Genomic DNA, 14693 nt, shown 5'->3' with positions numbered 1-14693 from the left:
CAAGTCTATGGGGAGTGTTTTATGCTATATGGAGTACTATTGAGCACATAATACTATATAGAGGGCTATGGGGCACATTATACTATAACGAGGACTATGGGGTGTGCATTATACTACATGGATGATTATAGGGTGCTATATACTATGTGGTGGAGGACTATGGGGTGCTTTATACCAAATTAGCAAAATGTTACCTATTCATCGAGGGATTGGATTGTTTATGCTGGAAGAGTAATCATTGTTCTCAACAGCTCATCACCCGGTGAAAACTGCAGATATGTTGTTGATAACATGATACTGTATCGGGACAGATTGATCATTCTGTGCCCATCATTCTTCCTCAGCTGGTGTAATGAGGCCGGGAAACAAGCGTCGAACGACTTCATTATTGTTGATCACGCTTGTTTAATGGCCTGAACTCAGTGCATGTAAATACAACCAAAATGTTTCTGTGGTGATAGTGTATTTGGCGTCCTACATTTTCTCTAAAACCGGCCCTGATTGTAAGGTTCAACAGTCCCACTAAGTTTATGAAAACCAAAATGAGGCACCATAGACATTGAGAAAATGTCTTCTGTTCCACACATAAACCCTTGTGTGTGCATGCGAATTTGGATAGGTGGACTGGAAAAAAACCGGAGCGGCGCCAGGGAAACTGGCGATCGGTACGTTTTTATTACACTTGCACTACATCACACACATAATTAGGAGGGCTTAGGGGGGAAAATACTGAGACTTCTTCTTTAAGAAGGTTTTTTATTTTAACCTCAAGTGTCTTAAACCACAAAAAAAGTTAAAAAATGGCAGCAAAAGATGCTGATATTAGCCAAAATCTTTGTTTTCATAATTTTATCCCAACTGATAGAGATTAAATCATAAAAAGAATAAAAAATAAAGCCCATGGACATAATCCATGTCCATGTGCTTTCTTCTGACATCCATGATCTGCTCATGTACCTCAGACTTTATTATCTATTTTACAGCGCCTTACTACAATAATAATCTACGTGATGTGCACACACAAGCCTCGTTCAGAGCAATTCAGTATCCTGGAAGTCTGACATTTCAGTTATGCTGGAAAATATAATTTAGAGAGCTTGTCTAGAAAGTGGAGTGATTTGTATGCATTGTACTTTCCTGATAGACGGTGTATATTGATGGCCGTGGAAATGAGCTGCAGAGGGGCAGGCAGTGTTTAATTTGTTTAATCTAGGGATGATGAGACTTCTCTTCCATAATCATGAAATCCTACAAACAAGTCTGCTAAAATGTGAAGTCTGTAAATGTTAAGTTTGATCTGCTTTTGTTTCATGTTGCATCATTAACCCCTTAACGACCAGAGGTATTTTTTGTTTTGAATTTCATTTTTTTGCTCCCCTTATTCCCAGAGCCATAACTTTTTTTATTTTTTGGTCAATATGGTCATGTGAGGGCTTGTTTTTGCAGGAAAAGTTGTACTTTTGAACAACACTATTGGTTTTACCATGTCGTGTACTAGAAAACGGGAAAAAAATTCCAAGTGCGGTGAAATTTAACCCCTTCCCGACATTTGACGTACTATCCCGTCGAGGTGGGGTGGGCCCCCATGACCGCCGACGGGATAGTACGTCATACGCGATCGGCCGCGCTCACGGGGGGAGCGCGGCCGATCGCGGCCGGGTGTCGGCTGCATATCGCAGCTGACATCCGGCACTATGTGCCAGGAGCGGTCACGGACCGCCCCCGGCACATTAACCCCCGGCACACCGCGATCAAACATGATCGCGGTGTACCGGCGGTACAGGGAAGCATCGCGCAGGGAGGGGGCTCCCTGCGTGCTTCCCTGAGACGATCGGTACAAGGTGATGTACTCACCTCGTACCGAACGTCTTCTCCCTGCAGGCCCCGGATCTAAAATGGCCGAGGGGCTGTATCCGGGTCCTGCAGGGAGGACTTCCGGGTCGGAGCAGGCTGCAGATGAAAGCTGCAGCCTGCTCCGATGAAAGTATGATCGCGGATCTGGCAGAGTGCTGTGCACACTATCAGATCTGCGATCTGTGATGTCCCCCCCTGGGACAAAGTAAAAAAGTAAAAAAAAAAATTTCCACATGTGTAAAAAAAAATAAAAAAAAATTCCTAAATAAATAATAATAAAAAAAAAAATATTATTCCCATAAATACATTTCTTTATCTAAAAAAAACAAACAAAAACAATAAAAGTACACATATTTAGTATCGCCGCGTCCGTAACGACCCAACCTATAAAACTGGCCCACTAGTTAACCCCTTCAGTAAACACCGTAAGAAAAAAAAAAAAAAAACGAGGCAAAAAACAACGCTTTATTACCATACCGCCGAACAAAAAGTGGAATAACACGCAATCAAAAAGACGGATATAAATAACCATGTTACCGCTGAAAACGTCATCTTGTCCCGCAAAAAACGAGCCGCCATACAGCATCATCAGCAAAAAAATAAAAAAGTTATAGTCCTCAGAATAACGCGATGCCAAAATAATTATTTTTTCTATAAAATAGTTTTTATCGTATAAAAGCGTCAAAACATAAAAAAATGATATAAATGAGGTATCGCTGTAATCGTACTGACCCGAAGAATAAAACTGCTTTATCAATTTTACCAAGCGCAGAACGGTATAAACGCCTCTCCCAAAAGAACTTCATGAATAGCTGGTTTTTGGTTATTCTGCCTCACAAAAATCGGAATAAAAAGTGATAAAAAATGGTCACGTGTCCGAAAATGTTACCAATAAAAACGTCAACTCGTCCCGCAAAAAAAAAAAAAACCTCACATGACTCTGTGGACCAAAATGTGGAAAAATTATAGGTCTCAAAATGTGGAGACGCAAAAACTTTTTTGCTATAAAAAGCGTCTTTTAGTCTGGTTTCACACTTGCGTTTTTATCTGCATGCGTTTTTTAAAAAAACCACATGTGTGAAAAAATGCATGTAAACGCGGTAAAACGCATGCGTTTTTATAGAAAAACACAAGAAAACAAGAAAAAAACAAAAAAGCCTAACCCTACCCCTAACCCTACCCCTAACCTGAAATACGTGGCACTGAAATACGTGGCACTGAAATATACGTTTATATACGTATATACGTATATAAGTGCCACGATATTTCAGTGGCCACGTATTTAAGTGCCACGTATTTAAGTGCCACGTATTTAAGTGCCACGTATTTAAGTGCCACGTATTTACGTGCCACGTATTTACGTGCCACGTATTTACGTGCCACGTATTTACGTGTCACGTATTTTTCAGTGCCTGAAATACGTGGCACTGAAATACGTGGCACTGAAATATCGTGGCACTGAAATATCGTGGCACTGAAGTATTTACGTGCCACGTATTTTTCAGTGCCTGAAATACGTGGCACTGAAATACGTGGCACTGAAATATCGTGGCACTGAAATATCGTGGCACTGAAATATGTGGCACTGAAATACGTGGCACTTAAATACGTGGCTCTTAAATACGTGGCACTTATATACGTGGCACTTATATACGTGGCACTTATGACTGTCAGAAAATGTTCAGTAAACGGTTAGGGGTGAGGTTAGGGGTAGGGTTTCAGGTAGAATTGGGGAGATTCCACTGTTCAGGCACATCAGGGGCTCTCCAAACGCGACATGGCGTCCAATCTCAATTCCAGCCAATTCTGCGTTGAAAAAGTAAAACAGTGCTCCTTCCCTTCCGAGCTCTCCCGTGCGTCCAAAAAGGGGTTTACCCCAACATATGGGGTATCAGCGTACTAGGGACAAATTGAACAACAACTTCTGGGGTCCAAGTTCTCTTGTTATCCTTGGGAAAATAAAAATTTGGGGGGCTAAAAATCATTTTTGTGGGAAAAAAAATATGTTTTATTTTCACGGCTCTGCGTTGTAAACTGTAGTGAAACACTTGGGGGTTCAAAGTTCTCACAACACATCTAGATAAGTTCCTTGGGAGGTCTAGTTTCCAATATGGGGTCACTTGTGGGGGGTTTGTACTATTTGGGTACATCAGGGGCTCTGCAAATGCAACGTGACGCCTGCAGACCAATCCATTTAAGTCTGCATTCCAAATGGCGCTCCTTCCCTTCCGAGCTCTGTCATGCGCCCAAACAGTGGTTCCCCCCCACATAGGGGGTATCAGCGTACTCAGGACAAATTGGACAACAAAGTTTAGGGTCCAATTTATCCTGATACCCTTGTAAAAATACAAAACTGGGGGCTAAAAAATCATTTTTGTGAAAAAAAAAAAATAATTTTTATTTTCACGGCTCTGCGTTATAAACTGTAGTGAAACACTTGGGGGTTCAAAGTTCTCACAACACATCTAGATAAGTTCCTTGGGGGGTCTAGTTTCCAATATGGGGTCACTTGTGGGGGGTTTGTACTGTTTGGGTACATCAGGGGCTCTGCAAATGCAACGTGACGCCTGCAGACCAATCCATTTAAGTCTGCATTCCAAATGGCGCTCCTTCCCTTCCGAGCTCTGTCATGCGCCCAAACAGTGGTCCCCCCCCCACAAATGGGGTATCAGCGTACTCCATACAAATTGGACAACAACTTTTGAGGTCCAATTTATCCTGATACCCTTGTGAAAATACAAAACTGGGGGCTAAAAAATCATTTTTGTGAAAAAAAAAAAAGAATTTATTTTCACGGCTCTGCGTTATAAACTGTAGTGAAACACTTGGGGGTTCAAAGCTCTCAAAACACATCTAGATAAGTTCCTTAGGGGGTCTACTTTCCAAAATGGTGTCACTTGTGGGGGGGTTTAATGTTTAGGCACATCAGGGGCTCTCCAAACGCAACATGGCATCCCATCTTAATTCCAGTCAATTTTGCATTGAAAAGTAAAATAGCGCTTCTTCCCTTCTGAGCTCTGCTATGCGCCCAAACAATGGTTTACACCCACATATGGGGTATTGTCGTACTCAGGACAAATTGCACAACAACTTTTGTGGTCTAATTTCTTCTCTTACCCTTGGGGAAATAAAAAAATGGGGGTTAAAAGATCATTTTTGTGAAAAAATATGATTTTTTATTTTTACGGCTCTGCATTATAAACTTCTGTGAAGCACTTGTTGGGTCAAAGTGCTCAACACACATCTAGATAAGTTCCTTAAGGGGTCTACTTTCCAAAATGGTGTCACTCGTGGGGGGTTTCAATGTTTAGGCACATTAGGGGCTCTCCAAACGCAACATGGCGTCCCATCTCAATTCCAGTCAATTTTGCATTGAAAAGTCAAATGGCGCTCCTTCCCTTCTGAGCTCTGCCCTGCGCCCAAACAATGGTTTACACCCACATATGGGGTATCAGTGTACTCAGGACAAATTGCACAACAATTTTTGGGGTCCAATTTCTTCTCTTACCCTTGGGAAAATAAAAAATTGGGGGTGAAAAGATCATTTTTGTGAAAAAATATGATTTTTTATTTTTACGGCTCTGCATTATAAACTTCTGTGAAGCACTTGGTGGGTCAAAGTGCTCACCACACATCTAGATAAGTTCCTTAGGGGGTCTACTTTCCAAAATGGTGTCACTTGTTAGGGGTTTCAATGTTTAGGCACATCAGGGGCTCTCCAAATGCAACATGGCGTCCCATCTCAATTCCAGTCAATTTTGCATTGAAAAGTCAAATGGCGCTCCTTTGCTTCCAAGCTCTGCCATGCGCCCAAACTGTGGTTTACCCCCACATATGGGGTATCAGCGTACTCAGGACAAATTGTACAACAACTTTTGGGGTCCATTTTCTCCTGTTACCCTTGGTAAAATAAAACAAATTGGAGCTGAAATAAATTTTGTGTGAAAAAAAGTTAAATGTTCATTTTTATTTAAACATTCCAAAAATTCCTGTGAAACACCTGAAGGGTTAATAAACTTCTCGAATGTGGTTTTGAGCACCTTGAGGGGTGCAGATTTTAGAATGGTGTCACACTTGGGTATTTTCTATCATATAGACCCGTCAAAATGACTTCAAATGAGATGTGGTCCCTAAAAAAAAATGGTGTTGTAAAAATGAGAAATTGCTGGTCAACTTTTAACCCTTATAACTCCGTCACAAAAAAAAATTTTGGTTCCAAAATTGTGCTGATGTAAAGTAGACATGTGGGAAATGTAATTTATTAAGTATTTTGTGTGACATATGTCTGTGATTTAAGGGCATAAAAATTCAAAGTTGGAAAATTGCGAAATTTTCAAAATTTTCGCCAAATATTCGTTTTTTTCACAAATAAACGCAAGTTATATCGAAGAAATTTTACCACTAACATGAAGTACAATATGTCACGAGAAAACACTGTCAGAATCGCCAAGATCCGTTGAAGCGTTCCAGAGTTATAACCTCATAAAGGGACAGTGGTCAGAATTGTAAAAATTGGCCCGGTCATTAACGTGCAAACCACCCTTGGGGGTGAAGGGGTTAAAAAAAAGTGCAATCCCACACTTGTTTTTTGCTTGGCTGTCATTATGATTCTCCAGGTCATTACAAGTTCATAGACACCAAACATGTCTAGGTTCTTTTTTATATAAGTGGTGAAAAAAATTCCAAACTTTGTTAAAAAAATAAATTGCGCCATTTTCCGATACCCGTAGCATCTCCATTTTTCGTGATCTTGGGTCGGGTGAGGGCTTATTTTTTGCGTGCTGAGCTGATGTTTTTAATGATACCATTTTGGTGCAGATACAATCTTTTGATCTCCCGTTATTGCATTTTAATGCAATGTCGCGACAACCCAAAAAACGTAATTCTGGCATTTTTACTTTTTTCTCACTGCGCCGTTTAGCGATCAGGTTAATCTTTTTTTATTGATAGATCGGGCGATTCTGAATGTGGTGATACCAAATATGTGTATGTTTGATTTTTTTTTATTGTTTTATTTTAAAGGGGGCGAGAGGGGGGTAATTTGAACTTTTATATTTTTTTTATTTCTAAAAAAAACTTTTTTTTACTTTTGGCAAGCTTCATGACTTGACTAGAAGCTGCCACAACCCAATCGGCAATGTCACATAGAGGCGATGATCAGACCGCCTCTATGTAGTAGAATTACTCACTTGCTATGAGCGCCAACCACTGGAAGGCACTCACAGCAATCCAACAGTGACAACCATAGAGGTCTCCAGGAGTCCCTTGGTTGTCATGCCAATGAACTGGTGACACGCGATCACGTGAGGGGGTCACCGGTGGGCAGGCTTACGGACCTATGGCCACAAGCACGAATTACTAAATGCCTCTGTCAGCACTTGACAGCAGCATTTAACGGCTTAATAGCCACGGGTGGATCGCGATTCCACCCGCGGCTATTCCGGGCACATGTCAGCTGTGCAGAAAACACAGTGCCTTAGGGTATGTTCACACTGGACGTGTTTGCTGCTTTTTTTTGCAGCAAAACCTGATTTCTTGGCAGGAAAGAAGGTGTGGCAAAAATGCATGTTTTAGTGCATTTTTGGTGCGTTTTTGGGGCTAACTTGGGTCTCTTTGTGCATGCTAATAAAGTTGAGTGCCCCCAGAGGAAAAAAAAACCCTTCTTCCTGTAGAACTCTACCTCCTTTGAAAAGCTGGCACTTCAAGTGGCGCTACAGTAAAATCACACTGACAAGTTAGAATCGAATAGATAGAATAGATATATACAGTGGAGGAAATAAGTATTTGATCCCTAGCTGATTTTGTAAGTTTGCCCTCTGACAAAGACATGAAGAGTTTATCATTTTAAGGGTAGGTTAATTTTAACATTAAGAGATAGACTATCAAAAATAAAATCCAGAAAATCACATTGTATAAATTATATACATTTATTTACATTTTGCAGTGAGAAATAAGTATTTGATCCCTCTGGCAAACAGAACTTAATACTTGGTGGCAAAACCCTTGTTGGCAAGCACAGCAGTCAGATGCTTTTTTTAGTTGATAATGAGGTTTACGCACATGTCAGGAGGAATTCTGGTCCACTCCTCTTTGCAGATCATCTCTAAACCATTATGATTTTGAGACTGTTGCTTGGCAACTCAGTGTTATGATCCGGTGACCTTGGAGCCACATGAGAGACTTTCTCATGAGTAGGTGGAAACCTGTACTGACCGCAAACCCTAAACTGACACCGCAACTAGAAGTAGCCGTGCGGTGTACCTAACACATCCTAAACACCTCGACACAGCCGGAGGACTAAATACCCCTATAGGTGAAATGGGAATTCTATCTTGCCTCAGAGCAGAACCCCAAAGGATAGGCAGCCCCCCACAAATATTGACTGTGAGTATAAGAGGAAAGACACACGCAGGCAGAAAAACAGAATTTAGCAAAAGAGACACTTCTAGCTAAATAGAAAAGGATAGGACAGAATTCTAAGCGGTCAGTATTAAAATCCTAAAAATATCCACAGCAGAAAATACCAATATACTACCTATCTAACTAAAGACATAGCAAGTGTATCTGCGACTCCTGAGAATCCAGCATGACTGAAAAATCCAAACAAAGTCTAAGCTGGACAAAAACACAATGAGTTGCACTGAATTGCAAAGCACACTGCATGTGTGCACAGAGACAAAAAACCAGACACTTATCTTAGCTGAATTGGCAGCAGAGCATGAGGAACCAGAGAGAGATGCAATCCCTCCAAGAACAATGGACAACTGGCCAGGTGTAATGGATCCTGCACACCTACATACCTAGTAAAGCTGCAATCAGCAGAAACACCTGCCCTGGATTACAACCCCAAGACAACTGCACTACCACTAACAACCACCGGAGGGAGCCCAAGAGCAGAATTCACAACACTCAGAGCTTCAACTCCCTCCATAAGTTTTCTATGAGATTAAGGTCTGGAGACTGGCTAGGCCACTCCATGACCTTAATGTGCTTCTTTTTGAGCCACTCCTTTGTTGCCTTGGCTGTATGTTTTGGGTCATTGTCTTGCTGGAAGACCCAGCTACGACCCATTTTCAATGTCCTGGCGGATGGAATGAGGTTGTCACTCAGGATTTTACAGTACATGGCTCTATCCATTCTCCCATTGATGCAGTGAAGTAGTCCTTAGCAGAGAAACACCCAAAACATAATGTTTCCATGCTTGACAGTGGAGATGGTGTCACTTGTGGGGGGTTTCCACTCTTTAGGCACATCAGGGGCTCTCCAAACGCGACATGGCATCCATTCTCAATTTCAGCCAATTTTGCATTAAAAAGTGAAACGACGCTCCTTCCCTTCCGAGCTCTGTCATGTGCCCAAACAGTGGTTTACGCTCACATATGGGGTATCAGCGTACTCAGGACAAATTGCAAAACAACTTTTGGGGTCCAATTTCTCCTGTTACCCTTGGGAAAATAAAACAAATTGGATCAGATCATTCTTTTTGTAAACATTCCAAAAATTGCTGCACAGCACCTGAAGGGTTGCTAAAGATCTTGAATATTGGTTTTGAGCACCTTGAGGGGTGCAGTTTTTAGAATGGTGTCATTTTTGGGTATTTTCTATCATATAGACCCTCAAAGTGACTTCAAATGTGATGTGGTCCGTAAAAAAAAAAAAATGTTGTAAAAATCAGAAATCGCAGGTCAACTTTTAACCCTTATAACTCTCTAACAAAAAAAAATGTTGGTTCCAAAATTGTGCTGATGTAAAGTAGACATGTGGGAAATGTCACTTATTAAGTATTTTGTGTGACATACAGTATCTGTGTGATTTAAGGGCATGAAAATTCAAAGTTGGAAAATTGCAAAATTTTCTAAATTTTCACCAAATTTCCATTTTTTCACAAATAAATGCAGAATCACCGGGATCCGTTCAAGAGTTACAGAGTTATAAAGGGACAGTGGTCAGAATTGTAAAAATTGGCCTGGTCATTATCATGCAAACCACCCTTGGTGGTAAAGGGGTTAAAGTGCGCTTTAGAGAAGAGAACCTTGCTGTTGCTTGCTGCAGATTGCTTGGCAACCTTGGTCCTGGAGAACGAAAGGGTACAGAGCGACCCAGCTGTTGGAGGTGTCTTGAGCGAATTCTTTGTCCATAACCCTTATAAATTCTGTATCTTTTCTTGTGGGTGCCAACTTGTTGCTTTCACTTGTGGAATTGAACACCCTTGACCCGAAGTCATCGTTCCAGGGACGGTCCGTGTTCGCACAGTCAAGCGGTGGCCATCGCCACTTGGTTTCGCTCAGTTTCTCTTTCACCCAGTAATGATGTGGACATGGCTGGAAATGAGTGCTGCGACCATTTGGCAAGATGAGCGTCTTGTGGGAGAAGATAGCATTAGATCTCTTCATTTTGTCTACACAAACATTTCCTATGATCACCCAGCCTAGGTCGAAGCGTTGAGCAAATGGTGCATCATGAGGGCCATTGATTTGCTTGTATCTTGTGTAAACGGAGGGTGTCTCTCAAGTAGAATCAGGATTTCTGATTTGTTATCGAGAGCTGGAGTCTTGCTCGCTTTAGTCCTCAGGTGAGGGTGATGAGGAGTGGCTTCCGGTGTTGGGATCTCTTTCTTGTTGGACGGTATCTGACTGGACTCGACGAGTGTGGGTAGAGGTACTTCTACGGTATTTTCAAGTGATGTTATCAGGAGACTACTGGCCCTTCTTCCGAAGACTTCTGAGATGCCGCTGCAAGTGCCTAAGGTGTTGGGGTTGGCGTTTCCCTTTAAATCGTACAGATCAAAGAGTTCTGACCTTGCTAGTGATCAGTTGCTCTGATCGTCCAGGATGATATACACCTTCACGGCCTTCTCTGGGTGACCCTTGGGATATACCTTTACAGGCAAATCTTTGCACAAGACTTGTCACAAATACCTTCTTTGCAGACTTCAGTGAATGAAGAAGATACTGCGAGATGACTTGTTGCTTGGCCTGTACACTCCCCACCATGGCTTGTGGTGGGAGAAGGCATAGGTGTAGGGTTAAGCTGGGATAGATGGAGCGCTTATACGTGGTCCTCGCTGTCACACTCCATTCACTTGATTGTAACCTTACAGTCCTTAGCAAAGTGATCGGTAGAAGCACAACATCTGAAGCTTCCACTCCAAGAACTTCTTAAGAAGCTCCTTGCGTTCTTGGAGTGGTTTCTTTCTGAAGCCGATACATTTCTTCAGTGGATGTGACTTCTTGTGGATGGGACAGTGACGGTTTGGATTCTTGACTCTTTCACCCTTGTTGTCCCCATCAGGAATCGATGCTGGTGTGGGAAGAACATCAGTCTTTTTCACCGATGCTGGGCCTCTACATTTCTTGTCAACTTGACGAGGGCTCTCATATTTGGGAGCGGAAGTAGCTATGCCGGTGGGTTCTCCACAGGTGAAGCTTGGGTTGGCCTTATGCTCTGCAATGTCTTTCATGAGCACGTAGAAGTAGGAAAATGGAGGAAAGGACACCTGGTGTTCATTTTTGTAACTTGTCCCTAGCGTAGTCCACCTTTCTTGCACGTTATATGGCAGCTTGGCGACTATGGGTTTCACCCCTCGTGCGGTGTCCATGTAGCTGAGGCCAGGTAGATGTGTGTCTGTCTTGGCCAGCTGGAGTTCGAACAGCAGGTCGCTGAGTTCCTGGAATTTTGAAGCGTCTTTGCCCGATATTTTAGGAAAATCCTGTAATTGTTTGAGCAGTGCGTCTTCTATAGCTTCAGGACTGCCGAAACCATTCTCTAGTCTGTCCCATGCGGTTGTGAGACCAGCTGCTGAATCGTTGACGTAAACAGATCTGAGTCTCTTGTTTCGCTCTGTGGATCATGGTCCTAGCCACCTGATCAGCAGGTCCAGCTCTTCAGCAGCAGTAATGCCAAGGTCACTAGTTGCGGTTTTAAAGGCAGACTTCCACCCTCTGTAGTTTTCAGGTTGGTCGTCAATCCTTGTGAGACCGGTGTTGGTGACTTCTCAGGGAATCATGTACCTTGCAAAGTCGGACATGTCTGTTCTTTCTGACTTTGGGAGCACACTTGCTGGCTGAGTAGTGCTGTTTGATTTGATTGTAGTTTCTTGGCTCAGAAACATGGGAAGGTATGCATAAGCATTTAACCCAGCAACCAATTTGGTGTATACAGTCTCTGTCGTATGCGAGGCTGGAGCCATATGGTTGTCAAAGGTATAGTGACTTGCTGTCATGTTAGGTTGCATGTAGACGTTGGCATATGGAGTGTGCTGAGGTGCAGTGTTTGGCTGCGTGTTAGAGCGTGAATGAGATTCAGGTTTGGACATTGGTTGTGCGTTGGACTCACCATGAAAGCTGGGAGCTGCAGGCGGATCAGCATCTTGGTGCTTTGGAGAAGTGTCGGAACTGACAGGAACATTAGTGGTGGTCAGTGGTTCGTTGTTTTTGCTTAGTACATAGTCTCTTGTGCGCTTAAGGGGGTCTTCTGTATCAATCTCACACAAGCTGATACTGTCCCCATGACTCCCACTTAGAGCTTATTCAAAGACCTTTAACCATGCCAGGGCTGTCACATGTTCACATTCCTTCTCTAGGACTTGTGCAGCCTCGGCTTCTGCCCTTGCTGACAACGCATCCATGTCTGCCTTCTTGCGTGCAGATTCAGCTTCCATGTCTGCCTTCTTGCCTGCAGATTCGGCTTCCATCTGTGCTTTCTTTTGGGCGAAGACGGCTTGCACTTCTGTAGTTTCCGCTTTGGCAAGTGCTCTTATAAGCTGTTCACTGAGGGTAGAGAATTTTGATTCACTTGATCTGGATGAGTGCTCTGAGTACTTAGCGGACCTGGATTTGTGAGATGACACTTCCGACATCTGCGCGATTTTTGCTTCTGTTTTATTCATGCTGTCGCTCACAGTGCAGTCTCATTCAGAATTAAGTTGTTGAAAGTGCTGAAGTTCCTTTAGAGACTCTGGCGTGTTTAGTCTCACCAAGACGGAGGTATATTTCTCACAAGTGTCCTTGAAAGACTGGTATGCTGAGCACAATCATTCCAAGGCTCCCTCTGGTGGTAACTCATGAGCGCCAGGCATAGATAAGACAGTCACTTGATTCTGCACCCTTTGCAATAGGACAGATACAGTGGAAAGTAATTCACATTTGGTGATTTCTTGATTGTCTTTGACCTTCCATGTAGGTTTAGTCAAGCGTTTGGATCTTTCACTGAAGGCCAAGTGAGATCCTGTGTCTTTTTCTTGCTCTTGTAAATCAGGCAGATAATTAGAGATCCTTCCTGTCTTTGCCATTGTACACAGGAATGCAAAAGTGGGGGATGTTTTGCTTCTAGCTGCAGAGGAACTCACATACAATGTTGCTGTTTATAAGCAGCATGGGCAGTGTCTGCAGACTCTATGAAGCTGCTGTGTCTTCACAATTAGCTTGATAGATGTTCCTTTCTCTGGAGTGTAAGCTGTATACTGTTCATGGGGGCAGGCCTCTCTTTCCCCTATTCTGACTGTTTAAGGCAGTATGAGTCTCTAAATCCTTAGCCATCAATCCCTTAGATAACTGTATGAATATTGTACTCACATGCGATGCATCCTCAGATAGTTCCAATTCAGCCACACTGACTTGTAATAAGAGTCCAGAAGAAACAGATTTGATTTTCTCTGAAATCTTGTATTTAAGCACAATGCAGCAGGTGGAAAGAGTAATCCAAACAGAGAAGTACACATGTACATCCAAAAATGGCTACAACAAACTGATAATGAGAAAGAAGGGAGGAGCAAAGGCTAACATCATCAACTACAGAAGAGAAGAAGGGACAAACTTCAAAGGGCAGCAAAAGCAGTATGCAATGCATAACATACAGAATACATAACAAGTTGTTCCATTCATGGGACACAACAATACCCACCTTTCTTTCATTTAGAAGTTTTAGGTTACGTTTCCACAATGAGCTTTTGGTGAGTTTTTGACACTGCCAAATTTCTGCATCTGTTACTTAAATTAGATTACTTGCAGTTCTTAATTGTGTTTTTGTGCACATTTTTTTTACATATGTTTTTATCGCGTTTTTGATGCAGCAAAAATATGCAGTGTCAAAAGCATAAGAAAAGCTCTTCATGGGTACATAGCCTTGGAGCACACATGGCAGACTCTGGCCCGCAGATTATATTTTGCCCGGCACTGCCCCCACTATACTGTATGTAGGACTGTGTTTGGCCATTATACTGTATGGAGAACTATGTGGGGACCATTATTCTGTATAGAGGACTATGTGGGGCCCATTATACTGTATGCCATGATGGCTTTGACAAAGATCGTTTGATCGAAACGCGTCGCCTTGTCTCTGTTGTCTATCGGCATATATCAGAGGGAGCGTGTACACCTTGAACAGTATGGTTTTAATGGCATCAATTAATGATTTATTTTAAGGAGCTGGAACTCAACCCCCCTATTTTTTTCCTTTGTCAATGAAAGTGCCAAGGAGTGACCACAGCTGCACTCACTGTAGTGTGACTGTAACAGCTCCCTCCACTGCCCCAATGACTGGACGCAGAGGCTGTTGGGGGAATAAAACTTCATTTTCTGACTGTAGCTAAACCAGATTTAAAAGCTTTTTACCTGCAGATTATTACTGTAAATAGCATTTCTGGACGCGACAGGTTCCCTTTAAAATCACATATTTCATCTCTATCTATAAACTCTACTCGCACTGTCCTCACCTCCCTGAGTCTACTAGATGGTTTTTCAGGTAAGTTCCCCCTCCTTTCTCATCTCATCTAGTTTGAGAGAAAAACTGTAGCTGCATCCCCCTCCTCGCAGTCTACTACTGGTGCTTGTGGACATGAA

Source organism: Ranitomeya variabilis, chromosome 3 (genome assembly GCF_051348905.1).
Source record: "Ranitomeya variabilis isolate aRanVar5 chromosome 3, aRanVar5.hap1, whole genome shotgun sequence".
NCBI classification, from domain to species: domain Eukaryota; kingdom Metazoa; phylum Chordata; class Amphibia; order Anura; family Dendrobatidae; genus Ranitomeya; species Ranitomeya variabilis.
Note: the sequence above shows the minus strand (reverse complement) of the source record.